Source organism: Pholcus phalangioides, unplaced genomic scaffold (genome assembly GCF_987345545.1).
Source record: "Pholcus phalangioides strain wild (caught in Gottingen) unplaced genomic scaffold, Ppha-v1.0 ptg000029l_1, whole genome shotgun sequence".
Lineage (NCBI taxonomy): Eukaryota > Metazoa > Arthropoda > Arachnida > Araneae > Pholcidae > Pholcus > Pholcus phalangioides.
The window spans coordinates 2,087,723-2,103,302 of NW_028301619.1; the positions used below are offsets into that span (position 1 = coordinate 2,087,723).

The 15,580-nt window shown below is 37.3% G+C and overlaps 1 protein-coding gene across 3 annotated transcripts in view; it reads left to right on the forward strand.

Annotated features, from left to right (window-relative positions):
- LOC149067571 (uncharacterized) overlaps nt 1-15,580 on the forward strand; it is a 251,303-nt gene that overhangs the window by 107,506 nt on the left and 128,217 nt on the right. For all 3 annotated transcript variants that reach the window (XM_089252450.1, XM_089252452.1, XM_089252451.1), the window contains one exon: nt 14,995-15,276. The gene's annotated coding sequence lies outside the window, so the exon portion shown is untranslated. The remainder of the gene's footprint in view (nt 1-14,994; nt 15,277-15,580) is intronic.

Below are 15,580 nucleotides of genomic sequence, written 5' to 3' on the forward strand. Positions count from 1 at the left end.
GGGCCGTGAGTGGTTCACCGTTTCATTTTTACCCATTTATATCCCATTAGTCTTGTGTATAACAGGGCCTTCCACTCATGAAAAAAGAAATCAATCGGGCCGTGGGCTTCCAAATGTTGAAAACTAATGATTGTACTTGTTGGATGATTTCGTTTCTTTTATTACAGTGGTATAGGAAGTGCTGGAATTTTATGGAATACCATTTTATATTTCTTGATTATTAAAACTTGAAATGTAATAGAAAACTGAACCCTTTAGTTTTATAAAATTTGGATTCTTGTCGTCGCATTTACAAAAGTATGGTGCTGCATTACAAATGTATCTCAGACATAATACGAACTTATTTCTAAGTTCGTATTATGTCTAAGAAAATTTAAAATTTGAGGCATTAAGAAAATTAGAAAAGTGATGTGGAATATGGTTTCAGAATTAAGTTTGATTGATGGTTTGACACCACTATTAACTATTAAAACATTCAATTTACAAAAGTCACTGGGATGCAATCTTCCTTTTCTGCCCCAGAACAGTCCAGGTGGGGACAAATTATTCCTAGATCTCTCTATCTTCCGAATGCCTTCCCGTCTTGAAGGGATATTCTGCATCATTTCATGTGGTACAGTAGATGGTACAAAACCCAAGGCCGGGATTACGCTATAAACGTTTTGTAAACGTGCTTTTATAAAACTTGAGAAATACAACTAATAAACAGATCGGTTGCATTTGCTCGAATGTAATCGATCAGGTCATTGGTTGTATTTTTTTTTCAAGTTTCATCAAAACACTTTTACAAAACCCTTACAGTGTAATCCCGACTTTAGTCTGGCACATATTACACTATAAAAGTTTTATGAAACTCTTTTATAAAACTTGTCAAACGCAACCAATAAGCTTATCGGTTGCATTTGCTCGAATGTAACCGATGAGCTTATTGGTTACATTTTCAAAGGTTATAAAAGAACTTTTGTGAAACCTACATAGTGTAATTTCTGCCTTATAGTAACCTACTGTATAATAATCTGGCATGCTTTCTTTTTGGAAAAATAAAATAAACGTCCCATCTGACCGGAAAGAATCGCTAGCTAAAAAATGAGCACTGCATAATAAAATGAAACTTCTCGGTGTGCATTGGGCTTAATGTCAAATTATTAGGCACTTTTCCAATACTTAAACATTTATTGGAGGAGGGGGGGGGGCATTTTGAAGTATGTATTTCATCACTGATCCACTTGGCGGCCATACCTGAAGGCAGAGTTAATCCTGATAATCCGTATTACCCGACTATTCCATAATGCCTACATTTTCTATATGTGTCAAGATGTAAAAAAAATATAGCTCTTATTGAAAAAGTTGTTCTCAAACACCGACTTCATCCGTTATAAGAAAATACAGTGGATCCCGCTTATTACGTTTTCCAATAAACCGTCATGAAAAAACGTAAGCGGGAAAACGCTTTAAAAACGGATTTTCCTTAACACTTTGAGCGGCACAACAGAGATCACTTACTTAAAAATACCATATTTTTTTTAATGATGCAGACGTTCTTCGGATTTGCAGCAAATGCAAAGTAAGGGTATATGGAAAAGTGTTCCCCATTGAAAAATCAACTTTACAAACTATTGAGATTATCAATGCTAAAATAAGAAGCCCTTAAGGAGAGAGAGGAAAAAGATATCTCTTTAATGCCGCTTTTTTTAAAGACAGCCGGATCCACACCCGCAGTGCGACGCTGCTTCAACCCGCGGAAAAGCCGGTTTTGAGGTGTGGGTAGCACAGCGAGGCTATTTTAAGGGTTATATATATATTTGTTTATTTAGTATACAAAACCTGTGAAAGGCCAACGGACTCTGATTCACTAGGTGCAAAATACAATCAATGAAAATGGAAAGAAAAAGCAGGGTTATGAGTGAAAACACTAAATATATTACATCACACACGAACATTTGTAGAGGGGAAAATGCATAGAAGATGACGCTAATAAATGTGTTAAGAGAATCCCCGAATACATAACAACCAATAAAATGCGGTTTTGCGTAGCTCAGAGTCGCGTAGCGCGACCGGTATGGAATTCCGACTTTACGCAGGAATGCAAGAGCTGCGCCAAACTGCGCCGAAACGGTTCTCTTGCTACAAGGTGCGCCGAATCCCTGTGCTTTTGCGCCAATTCCGGCTTGTAGTGCGAGTCGTTTTGAAAGTGGGCCAGGCAAGTTTTCCGATTCCGACAGCAGGCGCGAATCCAGAGGACTGCCCCTCCCAGAAGCCGAATAATATGGGAAATATTGGTCTGGCCCGTAAAATACGGGACAATCGACCGAACCTACACAAAATAGATCGCCCCTTCCGACGCATTTCCTCGAATCCGCTCCTGTCCGACAGTCGGTGTCAATCGGAGTGTGAAAAAATGAGTGCTTCCAAAAATCTCTTAGCAAGTGTACACACCATCTACTGGGTTCACCCAACACCTGCTATAGTAGATGTTGCTATAGCTGGTGTTGGTTCACTCCATTCCCCGGCGCGTGAACGGTGCGCTGGCTGTCGGAATCGAAAAATCTTCTTGCATTAAAGTTTGCACATGATAGTTTCGGCTCTCGTAAGCAAAACGTTCCCTCCAATTTCTTACTTTACCAGCTCCGATCTTTTTGTCTGTTCCCGGTATAAAAAAAATTGCAGTCGGTAAAGAAATTGGTGCATTCTATTTGGACGGCGTTTTATTATGATGTGGATCGCTGTTTCTCTCGCGTGATGATCGGTCGGGTACTAGCGTGCGCTCCACGTGGAGCAAAGTGCTCGATCACTCGCACTTCGTCCGCTAAACGTTGTTCTAGACACTTCTGCTCTGATTTAAGCTCACTATTGCTATGCGTCGTAGCTATTCGTAACGCAACGGGGCCGGTGAGGACCCGAGTAAATACAGATCAATAGTGTGTGTTCACGAGTTTTTCCACGCGCAGGCTGCATTTTCAGCGGGTGCGCCCGCGGAGCGTGGTTCTAAAATTTTCATTGTAGGTGCCGAAGGTGCTCTGATACGACAAAAACATTGGTAGTGGGTCTAGGTCAACCAGAGTACTGAATGGGGGGCCCACAGAAAGTGTACACTTATCTCGTATAATAATCTTTCATAACCCTTTCAAGGAGGGCCCCGAGGAAAAGTCGACTCCGAGAAAGCATGCTACGGCTCTGGGTCTAGGGTTGCCAGACAACCGAAAGTACCTATGCAGAGATGTTGTTCCTGTGAATTATTTAAAGCCTCGCTTTATTTCAAAGTTACTTGGGAGGGGGGGGGGGTGGCTTATGTGTCCTGAGCTCCTAAATTCCAGTGCCTATGGGGTGTTGGATTCAAATGAACTTTAAAAATTTTTTGGAAATTGAAAAAAAATTAAATTTTTGAGTAATTTTTTTTTATTGTGCAATATGTTGTCGCGGCTGGATGTTTTGAAAAAAATCAAATATTTGGTTTTGTCATTTTAGTATTGCATACTTTAGCAGTGACAGGTACTTCAGAAAAGTTTTAAATGAACTTTAATTTGTGAAAAAAAAGAAAAAAGGAAATATATTTAGAATTATTTGTTCTATCTTGAATTTTTGGCGAAACTTTCAGCATTTTAGGGAAGAAAAATTACCCCTTATATTGCAGATATAGAGTCGGTTTTCACTCCTGCTCTATTTTCGAAATTTCTGCTCCAAAAACGGAAGTTGGCTGCTCCAAAATGCATGAGTGGCACTTGCATCCCTACTTTACGTGAAAAAATCTCCAAACCTTATTACCTTACCTTATTCAGGGTCATTCTCGACATTAAGAAATGACTCTCAATGGGAGTACTCCGTATATTTAGACCCAGTGCAAAACCACGAATATTGGGACTGACCGTAAATCTTGGAGAAACGTCTGTCTGAGGTAAGTTGTGTCGTCCCTGCCAAATAGCTAGTAGCAGACAGTTCGCTAAATTACCACATTTGTTCTGCTTTACAGTATAATTGATTTGAAACCAAATTGTAATTTTGCCAATTCTGAAAGAATCGAAACGAGTTCGAAGACATAATAGAAAACCGCTTTGAAGAAGAAAAAGAAGTAAGAAAAGGCCGTGTTTCATTTCTTGTTTTATTTTTTGACTTGAAATCGGAAGAGGATTGAAATGTCAGAAAACGACGAGGTTTTTTTTCCGAATTCTTTTTTCAACAATTTCCACTCAAGCGAAAGCATTTATGCCCTTCAGGGATAGAGGTGATTAGTAAGCTTCGACATTGCGTTTTTACTTGAGATGAAACGCGATGAAGTGAGTTTACCCGATTCTTGATAAAGCGCATTTGTTATATACATTCGCTATTTCACGGAAATCGAACACTAAAACCTTTACTTTTTTGTATGAAATTGAGAGATTTTATTGAACAAGATTGGTGTTACGTGTTTCACCGTGTTCTGTTGTTTCTAATAGATCTTTCGCATTGACCGAAAGAAGCCGGTATATCTTGTGTCCGGAAAATTCATCGACAAGAGTGAGCGAACAAATGAATCGGTTAATGAGCAATTGAGTCAGCGAGTGATTGAGCAATGATGAGGTTTGTTTCCCACAACTTTAGTTTCCTGACTCTATGAATAGCTGACTTTGTCACTAACTCACTAGGTTCATTCATTTTCTGCCACTCTCACTGGGTTGTTCACATTCACTTTCTGCCACTCTCACTGGGTCGTTCACATTCACTTTCTGCCACCCAGTCACTCGCTCACTCTGTCATTCACTCGCTAACCACTCTGTCACTCACCGACTCTCTCATGCCCCCCACAAGGGCAGGGCTAACAGAGCTCTGGGCCTGGGGCGGTTCTTCTTTTTTCACACTATAGGTTCACTTTAGAAGGGCCCGTCAAAGCTCCCATCCTAGGGACCCGGATGCAGGATGTGGGGCATGCACTCTCACACACACACTTTCGGTCACTGGGTCTTCATTCACTTACTCAATTACTACCTCACTCGTGTCGAACAATTGTCGGTGAATTTTCCTTAAATCGTTCTATCTAAAAAAATGGTTTATTGTTTCAAGTGAATAATATACGCATCAACTTATACACGGTGTCCGGATCAAATATCCATTATTTCAACTAACGATTAAAAATTAGTGTCACTTAAGGTAACAATATTAGAAAAACTTTGTCGCCCAACTCTGCGAGTTCAACGACAAATTTTCTGAAAGCGCGACTAGTTTCTTAACGGAACTATTTTACGTTCTATCTTGACCGGTTCGCAGCGCAAATGAAAACCAATAAATAAGTCTGATTGGTAATTTTAAGACGCATCCAATAATATCACTCCGGTTTTAAAGCCCTTTCTGGTCTGAGCACGAGGATCGCGGCCCGCTTTCGTAACGAAATCGTTTTACGTTATATCTCGAGTGGTTCGCAACGCATATAGACGACATTAGTATTGTCTGTTAGCTAGTCCAAAGACAAATCTGATGATACCAATATAATTATGTCATTACCTACTAAGCGATTCAAGTCAAAAAGAACGTATTCACGTCAACACTTGCGGCCGTGTCTATGACATAGCTTACCCAGCACCTCCTAGAGATAGAAGGCCTTCGCACGGGTTGCAATAAACGCCATTCAGGCTACCTAGCAGGCTTGCCACATTTTGAAACACAGCATCCTATTTCGTTTCTTATTTTGTCGTAGAATCTTCCTGAATGGTTCACAGATACCGCATAGTAATTGGATGTGTGGCATAGAAATCGCCAATTCTGAACCCGATCATTTCTTTTAAGCACAACGATGACACTTTCACGAGCAGGGAATTTTTTTCCCTGAATATTCTGAAGGAAAATGGACTACTTACTGACGTCACAAGCAACGTGCGGAGGCCTTCTATGTCTAGGAGGTGCTGGCCTACCCCAATTTTTTTCGAGCATTGCTTTCGTCTTATATACATTTCTCATTTTTTCCGAGTTCTCGTAAAGTGTAGGAACTGTTTAAAAATAGGGACATTTGATCCGTACACCCCGTATATTGAAATGAGTATTGGCGTATGAAAACTTCTTTGCGGAATGGCATGCACCTGTTTCTCAAATGATGAAACTTGTTTCCTCACAACTTTTTCTAAAAGTTTTCGAAGATGGTTGTTATTTCGTATATTTACGACAATGTATATCTCAACCTCGTTTTTATGGTCTTGATTCCCAGAAGAGCTTCCAAGCTGTTGCTTGGCTCTTTCTTAGCTTGTTAAATTTAGGTTGCTTTTTTTTTCTCGGCGGAAGTGGGTTGATTTTTACACATCTATATATACCACGATATTGAGAAAATTAAGATATTGTAAGCCATACTTTTGTAATTATTTTTGTTAAATCAATCGTCAGAGATACGTGGGGTCATTTAAAATGTTTTTCCTGGGGGAACAAAATGTTTTTTCGGAACTAATTCACTACTATCCGTTTTCTCTAAACGACTATGTTGTTAATGGACTGTAAATTACTAATAACTGCACCATCAAAAAAGAAATCGCACGGCAGTTTTTCACCGAAAAAAAATCTCGTTTTATCCGAGGATTTTTATTACACAGAAAATTCTAATAAGATCAAAGAAATTTTTTGAAAAAAATGTATTTAAAAAAATCGTGGAAAGCATAAAAAAATGTTGTAAAATCATATTTAAAATAAAAAGAATGTAATTCGCGCTATTGGTGAATATTTAGCTTTCTTCTCTAGCTCAACTAAAGGCTCCTTAATGAATCCTTTTATCGATTGTCGATATTTACAGACTAAGACCTACGATTAGATTTTGCCGCTAGTTTCTCGTCGAAAAATTATGGGTAAATTGCGCCGTTTTTGTGCGCAATTTTACGCTTTGGTGAGATTGTTGAGAGCGCTTTGATTAAAATGGAATCTTCTTTCAAGTAACACATTTTTATGACTATATCCATGATGGAGATACTACACACTGCAACTATCGTCGACTGTACGATAAAAATGATTTTTTTATATACTTTGAGTCGTTGTAGGTAAAGGAATCGATGCTTTTCGACAGAAATCCAATTATATATCTAAGATTAGTTTCTACCATTCCATACATTTCATCAGCAGTTTTCGAATCGGACCCTTCTTTTATTATAAACGAAAAAGTATTACTTATACAGAATTGAATTTAGCAGCTTTTGGCATTTTCTAAAAATGTCCGAAATATTCTCTCCTCGATGTTTTTTTTTCTCTTCTAAAACTTTAATAGTCTATTATTTTCGAAATTGTTCGGACATTCGTGGAAAAACGCTAGCGTTTTAGCTATTGGATGAAAGGAATAAAGGTCTGCGCTATGTATATACATATTAAAGATCTTTTATTTTGCTAACACGTACATATTTTCTATGGAATTGTTTGAAATCGGAGGAAAGAGAAAATATGGGAAAAAAAAACTATTTTGAAGATAATGAGTTCGATGGCAAATAAGTTTTTCTTTCTCTATGTTATGCTGTTGCTATTCACGTACGTTAGATCCCATATGGTTTTTTTTGTCAGGCGGATCCATTGTATTCTTGTAAGGATTTTAAACAGAGCAATACAGAACTTTTACTTTGACTGGAGACAATCTCGAAAAATACTTGACATTTTCAAGTTTATAAGCTTCTTATCACATGCAATCGATTTTCTCTTGCTGCATGCGAGACATAGTATAGAACTCTGAGATTCGATTGGTTGAATCCGACTATCGTGATCCGAGATTAGATACGTTGAAGCAAAAGTGGTATCAGATCAAATTCATTCTCATAATTCGATTTAGTTGATGAAAAGTTTGTTTTTTCTTGAGTTCATCTTACCTTTCTATATCGGTTCTTTTATCATCGTCTTATACATTTGACATGTTTGCAGCTCGATTTCGATTCTTAATCGTTAATCCAAACCATGACTTGTTGAGCTTGTTTATGCGGCTGAGACAGATGGCCGAAACATCGGTAGGTTTGTTAAATATTTTATAGCGCGTATTATCTGTTTGAATGGCGTCACTTAGTACCAGTCATATAGCCCTTCCACGCCGGGTTAGAAATATGATGAATACGTAGAGCCTCGACATTATTATATTTTGCACATTGGCTGTCATGCCAAGCATGCTATGATCAAATAAGAGAATCTCGGTACATTCTGTACTGAAGCACGAGATGATCACGTGACTGGGTGTCCCTTCGGAGGGTCCGAGAGGTGGAGTCAGACGCGTCACCGTCCAACTCCATATCAAATATATGAACTTGGGGGGGGGGGGGGCATCCATCATAGGTAAGTGCTTGAAGTTGACTTGCTGTTTTTTCAAGATGGCTTATAGGAGGAGGTAAAATTTTGCAATAAAATTCTGGAAACCTTGCATCGTCTTAGCTGAAAAAATTTTAATGAGATGTATTATTTCTATACTTTTGAAACTCAAAACTTCAACATCCTCATACATTTTATTTTTAATTAACAGTTTTTATGTGTGTGCATGCTAAGATTGAAAAAATTTTACTTTCCTTATAGTTTACAGATGGATAGAATTTGATTCGAAAAATAAGTGCTTGAACAACTTGATGCAATACAGATAAAATTAAAAATAAAACTGTTCGGAATCCACGCAGTGATGGGCTGTATGAAATATCCCACAATAAACTTTTATTTTTTGATATTTCATGTGATGTATTGGCAAAAAGCACTCAGATTATTACAAAAAAAAATTTTGGCGATTGGCCTATTAGATATCATACTTGCTAAGTATTGTAGACAGACACGCTGTAAGTGAACGGTGAGATTTCAAAATACGACACACGTCTCTCACGTTGTCTTATCAAGAACACACTCTATCACATTTCATAAGCCGAAACCCGGGCCACCACACATATGTGTGGGTCCTGTATTTTCGATAATAAATTATAAATTTCAGCAAATCTTTTTTTTCTGTTTTTATTGCATTTTTTAACATCAGCAATGCAAAAACACCGTAAACATTAAAAATAAATCAATACTCGGGTCTGACATGGATAGAACCAAAGTAAACCTTGAACGTTGTGCTACTCAATATTCTAAAGTTCTCCCAGCACAATTTGATCCTGTTGTTTCGATTGCCGCTTTTGAAAACAATCCTGTCCGGAGGCTGACAAGCCTAGGGAGCCTTAGCCACTGGGATAAACCTGATTTTTTTTTTTTTTAGTGAAAGCCGCCCACGATTGCTTACTAAGCAAAATTTTTTAACCTTTTGCAGTCCTTTACACTTTTCGAGGTGGACTCGACATAGGTTTGCATCAGGAAGCAACGGTATTTCATTGTTGCAACGTCCCCTTACGATAATAAGACCCCCGCGAATTCGGCTTTTTGGCAGAACTCATAAGCTATACAAAAACTCCAAAGGAACAAACTTCCAGGCGCGTTCTCCTCATTGCGGGAGTGTGGAGGGAGGTGTTATAGTGTTATATACGAAGACTTTTAACAGCTGATTGATGTGAAGATGAATTTAGGCAAGAGAAAATTCAACTGCCCTTGCGGGGAATCTAACCCACGTCTTCTCCCTTGCCGGGTGAGCGCACTAGACTACAAAGGCAACGAATATCTCGATCTTTCCTTAGAGCTAAAATTTCATCTTCGTATCAGCCAGTTGTTAAAAACCTTCGTTTAGATCAGCGGTTCTCAACCGGGGCTCCGTGTGCACCTCTCAAGGGCTCCGCGGTGACTCGAGGCAAATAAAATGAATCAGTAAATTTTATGGATAAGTAAATAAGAGAGGTCTACATGATTCTGCCACAAAAATTATGTACAAAAAAGGGCTCCTCGAGTCAAACAGGGCTCCGCCAAAGAAATTATATACTGAAAAGGGTTCCTCGAGTCAAAAAAGGTTGAGAACCGCTGGTTTAGATAGGGGAGAGTGACATCATCCTCGGAGGTGTGTTATATAGTACGAATCGTACCAACGAAATGCCGAGAAAAACTCTGGACCGCAGAGAGGTGAAGAGACTAGCTCTTTGGTCCATAATTATTTTTCTAATACAACGCCACATAATTCAAACCACATTACAGCTCTCATTGATAAGCCATCGATTACTTAGGCCGAGCTTACACGATAAGAGTTTGATAAAATATCTTTAACAAAACTTGAAAAAAAAACAACTAGTAAGTCTATTGATTACATTCACTCGAATGTAACCGATGCGCTTATTGGTTGCATTTTTCAAGTTCCATAAATTTTTTTTTTTTTATAAAACTGTTATAGTGGAGTCCTGACCTTATAAAGAGGAAGTACAGTATAACGAGGTGACTTTTATAGAGAAACTTATTTCAAATTCGTTTCTCTGATGCTGCAAGAACTGGACAAGGAAAAAAAAAGCCAAATTCTTAATTTTCCTTCATTTCACCAATCCAGAAGAACTATTGGGTGGAGGCACCAAAATACCCACTTGCCCGTTGTGGCAGAGCAGCGTTTCTCAACCTATGGTCCGCTACGTTGTCATAGGTGGTCCGCTGGCAGGCTTGGTAATATCAGTTACAACAATTGAATATTATTTCATTTAATTAGAATTAAATTATCACGATCCTTATAGGTTTAAATAAAAGATCAGACTCTCATTCTTAGAGTAACCATACCTCATCGAGAAAAAATAGGGGAATCATTATCCTAAGTACATGATATCGCTAATTGTAGCCAAATCATTTCCGACAAAAATTGCTGATTAATGCTGAAGGTGAGGAGATAGAAGGCTGCTACAAACCACAGCAAACAAAAATGTATTTCATTAAAAAAACGTTCACATAAAGTGACTACATTTCATTTGATCATTTTTGTTGCGCCATAGTCATTTTCTGCACAAGAGGGCTAATAATTAGACCCAGGGACCTACAATTCATTGCCGATTCCGAACGGCAGCTTTCTTTTTAATACTCGGCGAGAGGTTGGTGCTCTAATCCCTCGATGTGGGTAGCAATCTTTTTCTATGGTCATGTGTCAGGAAAGTTTCTGACAAGGATGAACCGGGAATCGAACTCACGACACCTCGAAACGCCCTTTAGTACTTCAGACGAGTATCTTATCGACCTGGGCTACAGCGCCCTCTAAATTTCATGGGGAAAAAAGTACTGAAAATTTATATTTTAAATACGACAAAATATATATAAGGGACATCGCCTGTTGTCACCAAATATGCTGCCATACAACGACAAAATCACCAATTGTTGCTGAAATTACTGAAAAATTACAAATGAGTGGGTAAAATGCAGTACTAGAAACAGGACTGAGTTAAAATTTAATTCACGAAAAAAATTATGAACACATGACTGAAGGTAGGTAGTATTTTTGTATCAATTATTATCATAATCTAATTTATAACTTTTAAAAATTATGTTCTTCCCCGATATCTGCAAAAATTATAAACTTGAAAAATTTTTGTTGAAGGACGCGGGACCGTTTTTCAAGTCGGAAAGAAAAATACGTGAAAATGGAAGAATGTTCTGTAAAATTCGGGACATACGGTCACAATACTCAGGCTGTGAATTGGTGGTCCGTGGAATTGTTTCAGACATCTTAAAGGTCGGGTACAAAAAGGTTGAGAAGCGCTGTGATAGTGTATTCTTGTTTCTGGTACAGTCGACGCTGCTTATTAAAATCACGGATGTTATCATCCGGGTATTGTTATCACTTTTGCAAAGAACGGAACACATCGATATCATAACATGAGAAAAAATTCGTTTATACTTATCAGAACTTCGGATAATGTTTTTTTTTCGGTCGAATTATTTTTTTTTACGCATTCTGAAGCTAACGTTTAACCACTTCACTTACAAGTGACTAGTAACAAATTCGGATGATCTCTATTTGCCGAATCGGTGATAAATATGGTAACCTTGTCCTAACCTAGCCGCACGTTAGAAAAAGAAAAAAACAAATGAAAGAGTAAAACAGTATAGTAGATACAAAAGTTGATTTCTCTTTTCACCTTCATCATATCTGTTCTCTTTCACTCTTACATGTATATAGTAGAAAGATGTACATCATATGTGGAAAAAGTCACTATCAGGATATAGAAAAAACGAACTGAAAAAAATATATGGTTACAACAAAGCTTCGCGATGACGAAGAGAGAGGAAAGAAAACAACTTGTTTGAATTGTTACCCCCCCCCTTATTTTTTTTCCCGCTACAATCGAAATATTATCACCACATGCCTGCGGCCACCAATGACCTATCATGTTATATTGTGTTTAGTTTGTTTTTTTTTTTTTCTTTTTACTTTCTGTTCACTCATGTTCTGTCAATTATTTTTGATTTATTTATTTTTATTTATTTTTATTTATTTTTAAGTTTCATATCAAATTGTAAATTGCGATTGCCAGTGAAGGCCATTTGGCTCCTTGGTAATTTTTTCCCCCTCTCCCCTTTCTCCCCGTATTCCGCATTTCTGACTAATAAAGTATTGTATTTGAAAAAAAATTATTCCACTGGCGTTTGGACGCAATATTACGTCTTTGATCGTAATGTGGTTAACCAAATTTGTTTTTCCCCCCATCACGCTGTAAGACTACGTAGGAAGCTAGAAAGTGTTTTTCTTCGCCCCTCCCCCCACCCTTCCCGTAGACGAACATTTCCGTACTTAATGTCGTAATCGGTCCGTGGTATTGGCTGCGATGCATGTACATGTGGAGCTGCTTTGGCAATGGCCTTCCTATAGTGAAGGCGAATGTAGGACAAAAAAAAAAAAAAAAAACGTCTTTTCGATTCAGTTCTGGATCAGTTTCTTTCAGTTGACTAGATTCAAATTTCTTTTTCCGACAGACTTTTTCAAGGGAAATGTATAGAACGTACCGTACATTATGAAATGCATCGTGATTCGTAATACACATTAGACAGTTTCATTCTAATTGATGCCTCACAATGGCTGAATAAAAAAATGAAGCATTTCAGCCTAAAGGCAAATAAAATGCCCGTTTTAGAATAAAATTTAAAAAAAAAATTGAATGATTTTGCAACCAATCATGTGGACAGAAAAACAGTTGTCCCGTTTTATCAACAGCCGTTTACCATCCATCCCGTTCGAAAAAAAAGCTACGTATGACCATAATATTGCAAACGCGACTTAGTTAACCGGATATAGTTATCACTTGATTATTATCAGAAACCCTGAATCCCGACGTGGTCGCATTAAGCGGCGTGGGCTGTATTACGGTTCCATCCCGTTTGTTTCCTGAAGTTTTCTCTCGACATCTTTTCCGTCGAGGTATGGTTCGAAAGCGTGATGTCACGTGAATTTTTCACTTTGTTTTTTAAAATTTCCAACTAAGCTCAAGCTACCACCCGGGTGCGTTTGCGACCCCATTACCCTCGCTTAAGCCGCCCCTAGTTCCCAATAAACTAATGCGAAAATATTTGTTAAAGCATCCATCCTCCGCATAAAAAAAAGTCCTCGAAATTTTCAAGTTTTCATTTCCGCTCGAGTGACTAACAATAATATCGACTCGTATTGATGAACCGCGAGTTTTCGTCCGGAAACTGCCATCTTGATTAATGAATTTACCGGTCACTCGCAGGTCATTGTCCGATGACGAAACGATTAGTTAAGCCATTAAGAGCGCGGGCTCTCGATGAAAACGGAAACTTTTTTTTTTTCCTGCACATGATGTTGAATGATTGAGATAACCATATCTGAAGATCATCGACATTAATTTACACCTGAAGTGAAGCTATCAGAGAGCTCCATACCTTTACAAAAGAGCAAGCATCTATTGCATATTTCTGATTAAATACAGGTTTTTGAGGTTCGTGATTTTAAACGGAGGGTCTGAGGTTTAATCTATAAAAATCCGGCGAAATGTTTGTCTACATTATACATATTTTCCTCTTAGTTAAACAACAATATCATTAACAAAACCATTTGACACGATATTAAGGTATTGGTCTGTGACCAGTATCTTTACGTAATCGAGGACAGGGGCGGATCTAGAGCTCGCTGTTGGGAGGGGCGATTTTGCAAATTGTTGTGAATATGGTGACCGTACGTCCCGCATTCTGTCCGGGTTTTCTGTTTTTTCCCGACGTTTTTGAAGAGAAATTATCCTTGTTTTTTAGTCGTAAGTTTTCTTGCATTTGTTACTTGTATCAATGTTTTTGATTAAATAATTTTTAACGGATTTATTGAATGCAATATTATCATATTCGCACATTTCGCTTAAAAGATACCCCCACGGATACCGCCTGATCGAAAAAGAGAACTCACCAATTTACGCGTTTAGTAATTAGTCTTAACTGCTATTGAAGCATTATGAATACATGCGCTTAAGCTTAAGGGGACTCTTACCTTTTAACATAATAAAAAAACTTTTAGTAGAAATATTGTTGGAAATATTTATTCCATCGATCTATTTCAAATTTTTACCACGTATATTTGATAGTGTATGCTATCCCATGCTGGTACAAAATTTTGCACATCTCTAATACTTAATTTTTTACAAAATTAAAGAAAGCATTAAAACAGCTTGCGTGCATCATAAAATTGTATGAAATCGATGTGATAGAGTAAAAAATGATTTAAAATAAAGGAAAATGTTCAATATTCATAAAATGGTGAAAGAAAATTTAGATTTTATCGAATCAATCTTATTCAAAATTAAATTTTAAATTCAAAAAATTATAACCAAAATATTTATCTGAAATCTTTTATTTTATGAACTGCACAGTGTCCTTTGTTTTCAATCAATTTTTATTCAATTTCATTGTCATGTTATTTTATCATGCGTGCAAGCTGTTTTTAATGCATTTTTTCTGAAATTAGTAAAAAATTAATTATTAGAGATATGAGCATTTTATGCGGCACAAGATAGCATACATAATCAAATAGTGGTAAAAATTTGAAATAAATCAATGGGTAAATAATATTTTTAATAATATTTCAGCATATGAAAGTTTTTTTACCATGTTAAAAGATAGGAGGTCCTTAATTTCTGTTGATATTGTTTTCTGAGTCTACGAAACAAATAATCGCTGTAATCCTAATCTTTTGAAAATTCTTATCTTTTGCAGATATACTCCTGGAGCCCGAATATCATCGTTTCTGGTTTTTATGGATATCGACATGTGATTGTAAATAAACGAAGTAGTACATGAGTGTTTCCTTATAAAAGAAATATTTCGCGTGTGAAGTGACACTCGAACTAGTACATGAAGTTTACTTTTTGTTGTGAGTGTTTATGAAACTGACATTGGATATTGAATAGCAACATTGGAAAAAAACCAAATTGCAACTATCCGTGAAACTTCACGGATAGAATTTTTTTTTCTTTTCGAAGACTAGGAAAGTACCAAGTAAGTTGCTTTTTATTTACACTTGTGTATCTATAGTAAATCTTCGAGTTCTGTAGCATATGTCAGTGAAAGGATATGACAACTTGATTGTTTGACAGACAAGTCTTTCATATAGCTACATGTATCTAAAGGTATATTCGCATGACAGAAAAAGCCGGCTTCCTATGAATGTCATTGTCCAGTCGGATGTCAAAATAAAAAGAAATCTATACACATTCGTTTGATACTCCGAGGGCTATATAATAAGGGCCGTCTCACGATGCGCCGGAGTCTCTGTACCAGTTATAGCCACTAGATATAGTTT